The 16,404-nt window shown below is 39.0% G+C and overlaps 1 protein-coding gene across 2 annotated transcripts in view; it reads right to left on the bottom strand.

Annotated features, from left to right (window-relative positions):
• MAP3K13 (mitogen-activated protein kinase kinase kinase 13) overlaps positions 1-6,321 on the bottom strand; it is a 190,801-nt gene extending 184,480 nt beyond the window's left edge. For both annotated transcript variants that reach the window (XR_013413746.1, XM_077991966.1), the window contains exons 1-2: positions 6,255-6,321; positions 3,572-3,699 (exon numbers count right to left, since the gene is read on the bottom strand). The gene's annotated coding sequence lies outside the window, so the exon portion shown is untranslated. The remainder of the gene's footprint in view (positions 1-3,571; positions 3,700-6,254) is intronic.
• Between the last annotated feature and the right edge of the window lie 10,083 nt (positions 6,322-16,404).

Below are 16,404 nucleotides of genomic sequence, written 5' to 3'. Positions count from 1 at the left end.
CCTCTACAGTGTTCCTGATGTTCAAAATCTGCTTAAGCAACCCAAATTACCAGGAGTTCACTGCCTCTCAACACAGTCTGCTTCACTGCTAATTATTAATAGTTTTATACTTTCTCTTATTTTGAATGAAATTTGGCCTCAAATAACAAAGAACAAGTATACTTCCTATGGAGTTTCTCCAACCCTTCCAAAGTCTTCTAAATAGTTCCAGTCCCCTCAATCTAGATCATTACAATTGCCCTTTTATAGGATCAAAACATTGATTAAAAACAGTTCTCCTGTTCTGCAAGGTAATCAAATCAGTTTTTGTGCATTAATGTTTTATAGGTTAATGGGATCTGTTTAATCTTGGTCATAAACAATTGGAATGCTAGGAAAGACTTATGTTCTAGTTCAATTCAAATTGAACATCAATAAATTTTTGAGTTCTCTATTCTTTCTCCCCTCCCCAAAACAACACAAAACAGAATCTCAAAAGATATGGTTAACATAATAGTTTATGTTGCTAGATTTTAATTTTCTCACTTAAGCTTAGGTCTGCCTTCTTGTCATTTCAACTCTGTGAATAATCTTAAAACTTCCAAAATTATTTAAGCTACTCGCAAAATCATGAGTTAGCCTATGACAGGCCCAGCTCTAAGGACTTAATGCGCTTTTTTTTTTTCCTTATTGACTAACTGGATAACCTCCTATCTGGTTTTCCGGAATATATATATATATATATATATATATGTATATTCTCTCTTTATCTCTCTCTCTATGTGTATATACACATACACACACATATTTCTGGAATATATATATTCTCTCTATATAAATATATATGTTTCCAGAACATATATGTATGCAACATACATAGATGTAGATATTATATACTATATCTCTATGTACACACATATATACACACACATATAGAAGCATCTTTCCTCAATTCTGTGTTCTCTACATGTAACTTTTACATTCAGGTTCATCTCCTTTCTCTCCATGTCACCTTTACCATATTCTATCCTCTTGATTTAGGAAAACAATCTGTCCTTGGATTCAATTCATTGCTATCCATTCACTTAGCAAGAATAAAGAGTCTTACTCTAGGCATCGCACTCACTGATTTCCCCTTCATGATGATAGTGATTAATCCCAAGGACATTAGGAAACAAAGCATCATTTAACAGAGATGAGTATATGCAAAATACTCTGCCAAGTTTGCCCAGGCTGGAGTGCAATGGTGTGAGCTTGGCTCACCACAACCTCTGCCTCCTGGGTTCAAGTGATTCTCCTACCTCAGCCTCCTGAGTAGCTGGGATTACAGGCATGTGCCACCACGCCCAGCTAATTTTTTGTAATTTTAGTTGAGATGGGGTTTCTCCATGGTTGTCAAGCTGGTCTCGAACTCCCGAACTCAGGTGATTCACCCACCTCGGCCTCCCAAAGTGCTGGGATTACAGGCGTGAGCCTATAACTTCTTCTATTCTACTAATCATGATTCAACCACTAGTTAGCAGCCTTCATTATGATTTTTAACAGACACACAATAAGTGGTATCATATAGGTATGTATCTTACAAAGCCTATTCTCAAGCAAGTTTCTAATAAAATCCCTATTAAAAAATAAAGATTATTATATATTTAAATTTTTCATATAATTCATTTTACTTATCTATTACTACTATTCCAAATGTCCTACAATAAAAGTATGGGAAGACAAAAATGATTATCGAAGTAAAAGTCACCAGAATTTTCTGCTGCATTCCCAAGGCAGATAATCAGCTAATTAAAAGTAATACAAAATGAGATTACCAATTATATAAATTATTTTTCTGGTTTACTGATTTTACTAACAGAACAAGCCATTCTTCGCAATGCTTTAAGCCAGTTCTAAACATCAAGAACAAAGTAAAATAATAATGAGTTGTTTAAAAAGTCCCTAAATAGCAATTCAAATAAAACAAAGTTCATCCTATTCAGTAATACTGTGAAGTTCAGAATTATGCCACAGCAATACTAACCTAGCTTGCAAACAATGGTAACACCCACCATATCACCTGGTCAGGTCAGCAACACTCAGTATACTGTAAATGAATACTGAATTTGGCAAGACTAAGCATTTAGTATTCTTAAGATCTTATTAATAGTAACAATCTAACGTCAAGGTTTAAAATCTATTACAATGGATTGGAATAGATTGCAGCTCTGAAAAAATCTTAACTCATTTATGTAACCCTACTTCTTCTAAATAGTCCAAGTATTATAAGAACAGAAAGTCATAAGGGAATAGTAAAAGACTCTCATAATTGTTAAATTATTGTAAAGACTTGCTGTTTGTTTCTTAGTATTATGAAAATACAAACATGCTCATAGTAAAAAAAAATCAACCCACCAGAAATAGTATACGGAAAAATTGTGAGATGTGAGTCTCTTCTTCCTAGTCTAGGCCTCTAGTCTCATTTCCCAGGGTTATCTGTCAATAATTCCTTACGCTGGTTTGAAGGAATTTTGTATGTATGTATATAAATGTATGCTTTATATAAACACAAATGAAAACATACTGTATGTATAGTTCTTTTTATTGTTTTATCAGTTAACAATGTGTATTAGAGATTTTTCCATATCTGCATCTCTACAACTACTTTATCCTAAGAGCTGCAAAGTATTACTTTGTATAAAGACAGTCATTTAACTAGACCTCTGTTGAAACACAGGCTATTTCTAGCAGGTTTTTTAAATTTCAAACAATATGGTGACAAAAATCTTTGTATGCAAATTTCTGTGTGTAAGGCCAAATAAATCTGAAAGATGAATTCCTAGAAGTACTGTCTGCTATAGAATTAAGCAAATTCTAAATAAGAAGCCAGGGTATCTACAAAGGAGACCAGAAAAAAACTACAAGTTTAATGCTTAGTGATTAAAGGGTGACAAATATTATCATAAAGTTAGAAGTTAAGGTTCTGAAAATGAACAAACCCATCAATTAAAAAAGGTAAAATGGGAGAAAATAAATTTTACCCCCTTGAGACAGAAAGATAAAAGGCCTGGAGAATCAACCACCTAATACATTTTTTAAAAGAAGAAGAAAGAAAAAAATAAAATAGCATGAATAAGGCAGAAAAAAGAAAAAAAGACATTTTTGGGCCTCTTTTCTTGCTTAAATCTGAGGCACAAGATAAAATTGATCAGTAGATTTGATACATATACTATTACATAGCCAAACTTGGATGCAAGATAATTTAAATGACTATTTGAGGCCTCATTTCTACAGGGTATCCACAGATTAAATTATTTCTACCAGGATGTAAAGTGTTGAAAGGAGGTTTCCCCCTAAAAAAAGAAAGCAGAGCAGTAACTTTCCAGGAACAATATAAATATAGCTTGCCAATCTTCAATTTCTGATCAACTTTACAGAAAAATAAGAACAATTGCTTCATATATACAAAACAAACTTTTCTTTGGAAGGTCCTGATTAAAACATAAAGAGATTAAGAACTGTACTTTTCAATTACAATCCTATAATTTCCTAGGCAAATTTAAGATTGTTCTACCATCTCAACAAACATAAAACACAGTCAATTACTTACCTCTCCCAAAGTGCTAGGATTTGAATGCCACAATACATATTGACTCATGTTTTTGTCCATTAATGGTCCGTGGGTTTCTTTAAATGAAGTCCATTTTTAGAGTCCATAGATATCAGTGTTCTGCAAAACTAAAAACCTCAAGAATGTCAATGTACAGACCTAAGTTACCACTGAGATACCAACTCATTATGAATAAAAGTTATACTACACAGACATTTAGATGTCCACAGTTTAGTGGACATCACACTGAACAACAGATTGACACTGAATAGGAGACTGAGGTAGCAAAATTAGACTGGATTTTTAAGTAAGACAATAATATTAACATAAATCTACAGGATCTCAAAACATGACTTTGTACCATAATTTTATGTATTCTAAAGGTGGTACCACAGTAACAGTATACACAAATGGGCATGATTCTGGGCACTTTCCAGAAACTGGGAAAACAAGGTTTAAGGGTATGTAAACTTAAAATTTAAACAGTGCAATAGTATATTTACATGTCAACTTTTTGGAGTTTTCAACCTATTTTGAGAACATCTTAGATTTTTATATCTAAAAAATGCTTAAGAAGTTTCATCTCTGTAAAACACACACACACACACACACACACACACACACACACACACTCCCATGTGGCATAAATTCAGGGTTTCCTACTCCTACTATACCCAATCTAATGGTAAGATTCTGAAACCAGAGCTGCTATCTCATTATGTGGTCCATACACACATTCACCTCACTGGACTAGGTAGTGATTCATGCCAAGATTTCATTACACAGCCTGACGACAGTCTCATCTGCTCTTTTTTTCCATTTGACAACCAAAACCAATAAGGTTACAGTAGTTGTTTTTTAGGTCCCTTCCCACTTTTTATCACATTTTTAAAATTAATTTTCATTTTTTAAGTTTTATTTATTTATATTTTATATTTTATTTATTTATTTATATTTCCTGAGGAGTTCACTCTGTCACCCAGGCTGGAGTGCAGTGGCCCAACCTCTGCTCCTGCAACCTCCGCCTCCCAGCTTCAAGTGATTCTCGTGCCTCAGCCTCCCAAGTAGCTGGAATTACAGGATCGCACCCTGCCTGGCTAATTTTTTCCATATTTTTAGTAGAGACGGGGTTTCACCATGTTGGCCAGGCTGGTCTTGAACTCCTGACCTCAAGTGATCTGCCCACCTTGGCCTCCCAAAGCGCTGGGATTACATGCGTGAGCCACCATGCCCGGCCCCACTCTTGACCACATTTAAGACACCTAAACAAGTATTTCCAACAAAGGAAACAGTTTAATCTTCTTTTGGGGACCCTCTATTAATATAACTGTTTGGAAGGAGTTAACCTTACTTATAAACACCAGGTGTAATCTCTGACTGGATTTTTATAAATTACTATTTTCATTTTCATAATCAAAAATATAAGGTATATTCTCAATTATAATATAATAATAGTGAGTTATAATTCTCACATCTCAAATGTAAGTAGTACACTTACGTATAAGATAATGAAGAAACCATTAAGAAAAAGGAAAGCGGCCGCACACGCAGTGGCTCAAGCCCATAATCCCAGCACTTTGGGAGGCCAAGGTGGGCGGATCACGAGGTCAGGAGATCGAGACCATCCTGGCCAACATGGTGAAACCTCGTGTCTACTAAAAATACAAAAATTAGCTGGGGGTGGTGGCGTGTGCCTGTAATCCCAGCTACTCGGGAAGCTGAGGGAGGAGAATCACTTGAACCAGGAGGTCGGAGGTCACGCAGCGAGCTGAGATCGCCACTGCACTCCAGCCTGGCAACAGAGCGAGGCTCCGTCTCAAAAAAAAAAAAAAAAAAAAAGGAAAGTAAGTTTACTTTGCTTAAAAGAAAACATTAAGAGCAGTCAGTGCTATAACAGCAGTTTGTTTACAACGGTCCAACTCCTCCCTGGTATCATTTCCCTACAAGTTCTTCCCAGAAAAGTAAAGGAACCTGAAAGAAGCCAAAGTAAGTGACTCATCTTCTCCACCCGGATAAGAATACTAAGACACATTTCTAAATTTCAATAACCATAAAAGACAAAACTAACAAAACCCAACAATGTCCTGGGTATCTGCTGCACCAGCATCCTCATAAACCACTGGTTAGCAAACTAAACTGGAGTCATTTCTATATTCAGAGGTTAGAATACTGAAATTTGGAGAGAGGTTCTGCCGGGGAGGCAGAATCAGGTTGGGTGGTTCATTCATTCATTCATTCCTTCGACAGCATCTAAAGAATGCTTACTTGCGGCAAGGCATTGTGCTACGAGTTAAGAGACAAAAAGTTGAGGTCCCTGTCCCCTATTAGCAGAACAGGTCGGGGTAGGTGAACCCTAGGTCAGTTCATCTCAGTGTCCCAGGCTCCGTCTCTCCACCATACGCGCCAATGATCAGAAACCCATGGCCCCCAGCCATGTCTGATTCTAAGACTCAACCTGTCTGTATTTCCTCGACGACTTCGGGCCCCCAAGACCAAGTTCCCAAGAGTTCTCCATATCCTCAACCCCTCAGGGAGCCTCATGCCAAGGAGCCTTTTCTCCAGCCACGACCTAATGCTGTCCATTACCTAACCTGTGTCCGCCCGCGCTTAGGGCCCCGAGCGACCTAGGCCATCAACCCCAGCTGCCACCCTCGCCCCAGTTCAGATCCCGCCAGCAAGTTACCTGTCGGGGATCAGAGGCTCCCAGCGGATCCCAGACGCTCCGCCCCGCCCATGGCGTCACCCTCCACAACCAGGTACCGCCTCCCGTGCGTAACTTCCCGTGCGCCACATCCGGCCGGAATTCCACCGGACCCGCAGTCCCGCTGAGCGCCAGACTCGGCTAGTGACGTCACTTCCGACCTGTTCTTTGAGTTCACCTGGCGTCCTGTCGCGCTCCACATCTTGCTTGTCGGATTTTATTCCGCCGGTTTGCTTCTCGGCCTATGTATCTAGCCTGGAAAAGTGCATGTTATCTTTTTGCAAACTTCTTTAGCCTTCTTTTCGGCAGCTACTTCCCTCTGCTCCTTCTGTAGGTTGTACTCATCACTGGTCAAATTCACCTGGCCTCTTGGAGAAATCACGATTGTTATTGTGATTTTTCTTATTTATCTACGTAGTGGAGCGCTAGGAGTGCAGGCTGTGAGGTTTCGCTATCTGGTTTCACATGCTGCCTCCCACTTCTAACAGTGTTGCCTGGGCATGTTACTTAACCTCTCTGTGCCCACTTCAAGTGTGAAACATAATACTAGTACCTAGAAAATAGGACGATTGTATTACTTGAGATAATACACTGAAAGCACTGTCACATTGAAAGCATTCGATGAGTGTTAACCATTACTTTTTGCATTATTATGCACTCTTATTCCCTGTTGTAACATACCTGTGCTTAAGGACAACTGGAACCAGGTATCCTACTAGCCTTTATGTCCCCCCGCGTCCCCCCACCCCACTTTTTTTTTTTTATTTTTACAGATACTCAGCTTTTAGTTAATTGATGATGCCTGGCACCCTCTTTGGAACTGTGAGCCCCTCCATTCAAAGTTGGAATCTTATATAGAAAACAACTTTAACCCTACTGGAAATAACCTGCTTAGTTATTGTACTAGGTGATGGGGAAAGTTGAATAAAACCCAGGCCCTACCCTCAAGAACATGGAGATACTCAATAAATGATTGTGGGAGGAAGGAAGTCAACCCAGGAAAAAGCAGAAGGGACCAGCTGAACTGAAGATTTTTTCTTAGCACAAAAATTTCACAGAATGACAGAACTGAAAGGAACTTTTAGAGGTAATCACTTTGTCAACCCCTTGCTGTTACAGGTAAGGAAAATGGGATCCAAAGAAGCGTCTAAATGTCACACAATGAGTTTCAATGCTAACACCAAAAGTAGAGTCTCAAAATGCTCGCCACCTCTCCCCGTTCCCAAAATCTGCCTCAAAATGTTAATAAGGTAGGGGTAGATTCACTTTTAAATCCTTCCCTCTCAAGTGAAAAGGATTAGGAAAGTCCCAGCCCTGGAGAGACAAGGGCAATGTAACCTAGATGCCGCCTAATTGTGATGATCATCTGAATGTTTGGTGTGGCCATTGCTGGATTCATTTGAAATACAGTATTTCCATTCCCCTGGCAAACTTCTTATATTTACCCAGAAATAAAGTGTAAAGTATCAGCTCCTGTGAGCTTCACCTTCAATTTTAACTGACTGGACAGGAATAAGTAACAGATCCAACAAACTCCAGAAGATAACATAAACTCTGAATGCACTGTCAATGATGTGGCATAATTGCATTTAGTTTTCTCTAATATAATTATTCACCCTTTGTTTAGGAATATGACAGAGCTAGCATAGGCATTATTATTATTATTGAAATGTTGGTAATAGGACCATTTAATGGAAAATAATTCAATGTTAATATTATCTCATAGGCCCATCTTGTTCCCTCATTCAACCAATGGCACTTTTTCTCCTTTGATACTAATGTACTATAACTTAATACAAATAAATACAAAACAGGATGATGCTTTAATCAAATTTAAAATTATTTGAATGACATCTTTATGTTTCAAACAATCAAAATTTACACAGGTCTTAAAATCAACTTGTTTGGGTTCTATGCCAAGCTCTGCTATTAACTAGCCATATGACCTTAAATCACTTTACCCCTCTGGCCTTAATTTCCTGTTTGTTCCATAAAACAAACCATGTATTAATCTGTCTAGTAGAAAGCATGCATGTTACTTATCACTGTAACCACTAGATGGCAGGTGGTAAGGGACTCTTTTCCATTCTTCTTTTCTGGCTAAACAAAAACATCATTGTCCAGTGCCACCTATCTGAACAACTGCCTACACTAGTGATGATTGAGACTTTGAGAGAGGATAGGTCTAAAATGTTTGTTGAATGAATGAAAGGATTCCAGTATTTGTTCTGAGCCTTTTATCCCTTACCACTGCCACCCCTGCCCCTTCTCCTATTAAAACACTTCCTCTTTTTAAAGCTATGGTGGTGGGAAGAGGAAGAAAAGATGAGATAATATAAAGAGGAGTTGGATTAGGAGAAGAATGGAGAAAAAGGCACTGTATTGCATCTCAAAGCAAACATTGGTGCACTATGGTATTTTTGGATGGAATAATATATTGTCTAGGACTTATTTTAAAATAATACACGAGGGCATCAGATGATAACTATTTGTCATATATTGATATTGTTGTTTCATTATATTCTTCTCTCTATTTTTGTGCATGCTGGAAATCTTCCTTAATACAAAGTCAAAAATAAGAGATCATGAGTGCATTTCTCATCCTGTAGATATTCAGACTAGCTCACTGAATCTCAGGATGCTTTTGCCTGATGTTACAGAAAACTTGTCACAGATTGGGTATTCCACATTGGAGATGAGAAGAAAGATTTTTATTAGGAATGGAGTGGAAGCAGGATTGTTCAGAGGAAGTAGTTAAACTGCTATTCATGTCCAGCAAATTCTCAGCCATCCTGAGAGGGAGCTTTAGAGTAAGTATTGCCCATCAAGAGTATCATTGTCAGGCTAAAATGGCCAGCCCCTTATACTAGCTGCTGTCTGACCTAGAAAGGGTGTAATCTCAAGCAAGGTGGCCTTCTGCTGCTGAAGCAGACCCTGAAGAAAATAGCTAGGGGCTGCCTGCTAACCGCATTCCCTACACCTGGGCAGCAAGTACTTCCTTGAAAGGGAATCTGGGCAGCGTATCTTTACATCTTCCACAAAATGCAACACAAATTGGCTTAAACAATAAGGGGATATCTTGACTTCTATAACTGGAGTATTATGAAGGCATCAGGGTTGGTTGCCTCAGAAACTCGACGATATCATCCAGGACCCATATTTGTTTCTGTCTTTGCTCTGCCTTCAGTAGCATCTGCTTCCACTTATGGCCAGCTTTCCTTGAGATGGCAAAATTGCTCTAGCAGTTTGTGTTCATATTTACACACTGTATATACCCTGAGGGGATGGACACACATTCAGTACAGGCATACTTCATTGTATTGTGCACCACTTTCTTGTGCTTCTCAGATATTGCATTTTTAACAAATTGAAGGTTTGTGGCAATTTTGTGTAGAGCAAGTCTGTCAGTGCCATTTTTCTAATAGCATATCTCTGTCACGTTTTGATAATTATTGCAGTATTTCAAACTTTTCAGTATTATTATGTCTGTTACAGTGATCTGTGATCAGTGATCTTTAGTGTTACTATTGTAATTGTTTTGGGGCAGCATCAACCATGCCATTAAGACAGCAAATTTAATTGATAAATATTGTATATGTTTTGTTTCATCAATGGGCCTTGCCCTCATCTCTGTCCTTCTCCTAGGGCCTCCCTATTCTGAAACAAAACAATATTGAAATTAGGCCAATTAATAATCCTACAATGGCCTCTAAGTGTTGAAGTGAAGAGTCACATGTCTCTCACTTTAAACCAAAAGCTAGAACTGGTAAAGCTTAGTAAGGAAGACATATCGATAGCCAAGATGTGCCAAAAATTAGGCCTCTTGTGCCATATAGTTAGCCAAGTTGTGAATGTGAAGGAAATTAAAAGTGCTACTTAAGTGAACACACGAATGACAAGAAAGCAAAACAGCTTCATTGATGATCTAGAGAATGTTCTATTGGTCTGGATAGAAGATCAAACCAGCCACAGCATTCCCTTAAGCCAAAGCATAATCCAGAGCAAGGCCCTAACTCTCCTCAATTCTATGAAGGCTAAGAGAGGTGAGGAAGCTTCAGAAGAAAAGTTGGAAGTCAGCAGAAGTTAATTCATGAGGTTTAAGGAAAGAAGCCTTCTCTATAACATAAAAGTGCAAGGTCAAGCAGCAAGTGCTGATGAAGAAGCTGCAGCAAGTTATCCAGAAGATCCAGCTAAGATTATTGATGAAGGTGGCTACACTAAACAACAACAGATTTTCAATAAAACAGCCTTCTATTGTAAGATGCCATTTAAGACTTTCATAGCTAAAGAGGAGAAGTCAGCATCTGGCTTCAATGCTCCCAAGGACCTGCTGACTCTCATTAGGGTCTAATGCAACTGGTAACTTTAACTTGAAACCAGTGCTCATTTGCCATTCTGAAAATCCTAGGGTCCTTAAGATTTGTGTTAAATCTACTCTGCCTGTGCTCTATACATGGAACAAGAAAGCCTGGATGATAGCACATCTGTTTACAGCATGATATACTGAATATCTTAAGCCCACTTGTGACATCTGCTTCTTTAAAAAAAAAATTCCTTCAAAATATGGCAGCTCATAGACAATGCATCTGTTATCCAAAAGCTCTGATGGAGATGTACAAGGAGATGAATGTTATTTTCATGCCTGCTAACACAGCTTCCATTCTGCAGCCCATGGATCAAGGAGCAATTTCAAATCTCAAGTCTCATTATTTAAGAAATACATTTCAGCCAGGAGTGGTGGTTCATGCCTGCAATCCCAGAACTTTGGGAGACTGAAGTGGGCAGATCACCTGAGGTCAGGAGTTCAAGACCAGCCTGGCCAACATGGTGAAACCCCGTCTCTACTAAAAATAAAAAAGCCGGAATGGTGGCACACACCTGTAATCCCAGCTACTCAGGAGGCTGAGGCAGAAGAATTGCTTGAACCTGGGAGGTGCAGGTTGCAGTGAGCTGAGATCATGCCATTGCACTCCAGCCTGGGCAACAGAGTGAGACTCTGTCAAAAAAAAAAAAAAGAAGAAGAAGAAGAAGAAGAAATACATGTCATAAGCTATAGCTGTCATACATAGTGATTCCTCTGACGGATCTGTGCAAAGTAAATTGAAAACTTTCTGGAAAGGATTTACCATTCTAGATGCCATTAAGAACATTTGTGACTAATGAGAATATTTGACAAATTTGAAGAGTTTTCTGAACAACCAACATAGCAGCTAGAAATACCTTACCATATGAGAAATGGTAGTCCCTGAGAAAGCCCCTAAGAGGAACAGCTTAGGGCAGACTTGTTAGTATCTTTAAATATTTGATGAAAGACCATTCTATTAAAGATAAATATAATGTATAATTCTTGAGTAGGTAAAAATATCAACATTAATAAGAGTTTGGAAGTTTGGAAGAAGTTGATTCCAACCCACATGGATAACAGGAGGGGTTCAAGACTTTAGTATAGGAAGAAACTGCAAATGTGGTAGAAATAGGAAGAGAACTAGAATTAAAAGTAGAGCCTTAAGATAGGACTGAATTGTTGCAATCTCATAGTAAAACGTAAGTGAATGAGGAGTTGCTTCTTATGAATGAGCAAAGAAAGTGGTTTCTTGAGACGAAATCTACTTCTGGTGAAGATGTTGTGAACACTGTTGAAATGACAATAAAGGATTTGGAATATTACATAAACTTAGTTGACAAGGCAGCGGCAGGGTTTGGGAGGATTGACTCCAATTTTGAAAGAAATTCTCCTATGGATAAAATGCTACCAAACAGCATTGCCTGCTACAGGGGAATGTTTCGTGAAAGGAAGAATCCACTGATGTGGCAAACTTTATTGTTTTCTTATTTTAAGAAATTGCTTCCTTTTCTCATCTGTCGCCAAGCTGCTCTGTCCTGAAGAAACTAAAGCTGCATTGGGGTGAGGCCCACTTCATTCAGTGACTAACACCACACCTGGCAGAGACAGCCCTGCATTACCCACACCACGGCCTCTGTCTTCATCTCCAAGCTCCACTGCATCTACTCAACCCTCACCCTGCATGCTGATGAGGTGCCCATCATAGAGGATAAGATCAATGCCCTCATTAAAGCACCTGCTGTAACTGTTGAACCTTTTTGGCCTGGCTTGTTTGCAAAGGCCTTGGCCAATGTCAACATCAGAAGCCTCATCTGCCATGTAGGGGCCGCAGACCTGCTCCACAATGGCTCAATCCCCAGGCTTAAAATCAAGGCACTTTGTTAGGGAAACCTGGAAAGAAATAACAATTGCTGGAACATTTAAGTTATATCAACCTGTTTTTCCTTGACCTCAGCAATGCATCATATATTAGGTATATTCTAGTTGCTACTCAAAGCAGATGGAACTATAATACTAGAGAAAAGGCAACTCAATTTGATTCCTCTTAAAGGTACATAGTACTGATAATGACTAACAATATGAATATTTTTATTGAGTGCTTTCCATAAGCCAGACAAATTCTAAATATGTATTTACACAAAAGGAAGAAGACCATGCTCGGTGACAAAGAAAGATGTGATATAATTTATAGCTAAGAACAAATACTTTAGTAATTTTTTAGAAATTGACAAGTATTGTCAAGGTTATGGAGAAATTGGAAACCTCATACATTGCTAGTGTGACTTTCAAATGGCGTGGCCACCTTAGAAAGCAGTTTGGGGCTGGGCATGGTGCCTCACACCTGTAATCCCAGCACTTCGGGAGGCTGAGGCGGACGGATTACTTGAGACCAGGAGTTTGAGACCAGCCTGGCTAACACGGGGAAATGCTGTCTCTACTAAAAATACAAAAATTAGCCAGGCATGGAGGCATGTGCCTACAATCCCAGCTACTTGGGAGACTGAAGCAAGAGAATCACTTGAACCTGGGAGACAGAGGTTGCAGTGAGCCAAGATCGTACCACCACACTCCAGCCTGAACCACAGAGCGAGACTCCATCTCAAAAAAAAAAAAAAAAAAAATGAAGAAAGCAGTTTGGTAATTCCTCAGTAAGTTAAGCAGAGTTACCATATGACCTAGCAATTCGACTCCTAGATATATGCTCAAGAGAATTTATGCAAAAATTTGTATATGAAATGAATGGTTCATGAAAAATTTCATATACATATTCATATACAGCATTATTCACAGTAGCCAAAAAGTAGAAATAACCCAGGTATCTATCAACTGGTGAATAAATACACAAAATAGTTTATTTTTGCAATGAAATATTCAGCCATAAAAAGAAATGAAGTATTGATACATGCTATAACGTGGATGAAACTTGAAAACCTTCTTCTAAGTGAAAGAAGCCAGACTTTGACAAAAGGCCACATATCATGTGATTCCCTTTATTTGAAAAATCTAGAAAAGGCAAACCCGTAGAAACAGGTTAGTGTGTCTATTAGAGTAGATTAGTGGTTGCCAAGAATAGAGAGGAAGAGGAATGGCAAGGGACTGTTTGATGGATACAGGATTTCTTTTTGAAGTCATTAAAATGTTCTGGAACTAGAGAGAGGTAATGGTCGCACAACCTTGTCAATATACTAAAAACCACTCAGTTTTATACTTTAAAAGGGTGAATTGTTTGCCACCAGCCTGGGCAACATGGCAAAACCCTGTCTCTACAAAAAATACACAGTTTAGCCAGGTGTGGTGGCACACACCTGTAGTCCCAGCTGCTCAGGAGGCTGAGGTGGGAGGATCACTTGAGCCGAGAAGGTTGAGGCCGCAGTGAGACGTGCACATCACTGCACTCAAGCCTAGAAGACCGTCTCAAAAACAAAATAAAATAAAAGGGTGTATGTATAGTATATGAGTTATACCTCAATAAAAAGTTAATTATCCCTTTTAAGAAAAAAAACACAACAGGTCAGGTGCATTGGTTCATGCCTGTAATCCCAGTACTTTGGGAGGCCAAGATGGGCAGATCACTTGAGGTCAGGAGTTTGAGACCAGGCTGGCCAACATGGTGAAATCCCCCCTCTACTAAAAATAGAAAAACTACCCAGGCGTGGTGGTGCGTGCCTGTAATCCCAGCTACTCAGGAGGCTGAGGCACGAGAATTGCTTGAACCTGGGAAGCAGTGGTTGCAGTGAGCCAAGATCATGCCACTGCACTCCAGCCTGGGCAAAAGAGTGAGACTCTGTCTCAAAAAAAAAAAAAACCACTTTGCTGGAAGTTTAAAAGGCTGGCGGGGGTGGGGGGGAACCCTGTCTTTATAGTTTTAAAAGAGAGAGCAAGAGAGAGCAAACATGAATTAAGGAAACATGAATATGGCCCGATTGATGAGAGGTACAGGATACAGGGAATCAATGCTCATTGAAAGAGTCACTGACAAATTCGAAGAGTGTTCTGAACAACCACCATAGCAGTTAGAAATACGTTACCATATGAGACATGGGAGTACCTGAGAAAGCCCCTAAGAGGAACAACTTAGGGCAGACTTGTTAATATCTTTAAATATTTGATGAAACACCATTCTATTAAAGAGAGATTTAATGTGTAATTCTTGAGAACAAAAGTAGAATCATGTAGGGGAAGGTCGCAGGGAATAGAATAGGAACTTTTTTTTTTAAAGTAAGCAGAACTCTGTACCTTGAAGAGTGCTGTGTTGCCCATCACTGGAAGCATTCAGAGGGATGAGTCATCTTTTACCAGGAATGGTGGTGAAGCATTCCTGTATTAGAAAGAATACTCAACAAAGTTACTTGGGGCATATCTCCAATATATATCTATGTAGCCTTTTTCTTACTAGGGTCAGTTTGTCAGAAAAGCTAAAAGGGATGATCACTGGCAAATGAAATATTCTCTGAAAAGAATGATATACGGTGGAAATTGGGAGAAAGACCTGCAAATGATAGCCTAATTGCATTTTCAACACGAAATGAAATTGGATGCCGGAGAATGCTGAGATGTCATAAAAGGTGCTTATGTTGTTGAAAAGGGACATTTCTTGTATGATTTTCAGTTCAGAAGCTGACAGAGATGACATATGTAATGAAGAACTACCTGCAAACCTAAAGTGACAAGCCAGGCTCACTGAAAAGCTAAGAAGTTGAAACACGAGAAATAGCAGTGAATGCATTCTCAGATCAATTTTTGGCTGTGTTCAGCTCAGATTTGGTTGCAGCATATGACTGTGAACTTTAAATATGCTCAATAATACATCATTGATCTCTGACTTATTTCACCTGATGAAGAAAACACGCAATTGAGTCATTTTTGCCACAATTGCATTTTCTTTAGGAATCACGATGGCTTCTATTAAACATTAATATAATGAATATATGTATATCTCCAAGGCTCAACACTTGACACTTGAACAAGCCACTTGAAATTATATAAATCGTCATTACTGATATTCTTTGTGTCAACCTAAGAAACCAGCAGAGAGACTCTAAAAATATTGAGTTTAATTGGGAATAAGCAGAAGAATTGCAATACAGGACACTGGGGCCATAGTCAACTGTGGGCATATTTGAGGAGGTTGAGGTAAGGGGAAACTTTTAAAGGCAAAAGAAGTACGCATAATTTGTTTTGAAACAAAGAGAACATTGGTTACAGTGGCTTATCACAGAAGATGATGTCAGTTCATTAGTGGAGACAGTGTGCCAGGCAAGCATTCTTGCCCTTTTGGCTAGCTGTCCCTGTGATTCATGAAGCAAGACGCAGGTTAGAAAGTCTTTGGCAAAAGTTCTTGTTACAGGCAAATGTGCATAAGAGCATAAGATACTTTCAGAGAGTCTTTGATATAGTTCTTATCATAGGCATGTGTGCAGGAGGGCTTTCCCTTTCTAACCTGACTCTTTTTGTTTGGGTTTGACATGAGTGACTCCATCTTGAGATTGACAACTTTCATATTGGTATTGTGAAGAAGTTATTTTTATCCTATATCTCATTTTTTTTTTTTAAGACAGAATCTCACTCTGTCGCCCAGGCTGGAGTACAGTGGCGCGATCTCGGCTCACTGCAACCTCTGCCTCCTGGGTCCAAGCAATTCTCCTGCCTCAGCGTCCCGAGCAGCTGGGACTACAGGCGCATGCTACCACGCCCGGCTAATTTTGTATTTTTAGTAGAGACAGGGTTTTACCATGTTGGCCAGGCTGGTCTTGAACTCCTGGTCTAGGTGATCTGCCCAAAGCTCTG

The sequence above is a fragment of the Macaca mulatta genome, chromosome 2, assembly GCF_049350105.2.
Source record: "Macaca mulatta isolate MMU2019108-1 chromosome 2, T2T-MMU8v2.0, whole genome shotgun sequence".
Classification (NCBI taxonomy): Eukaryota; Metazoa; Chordata; class Mammalia; order Primates; family Cercopithecidae; genus Macaca; species Macaca mulatta.
The sequence above is the reverse complement of the archived record's forward strand: the minus strand, read 5'-3'. Positions and strand labels throughout refer to the sequence as shown.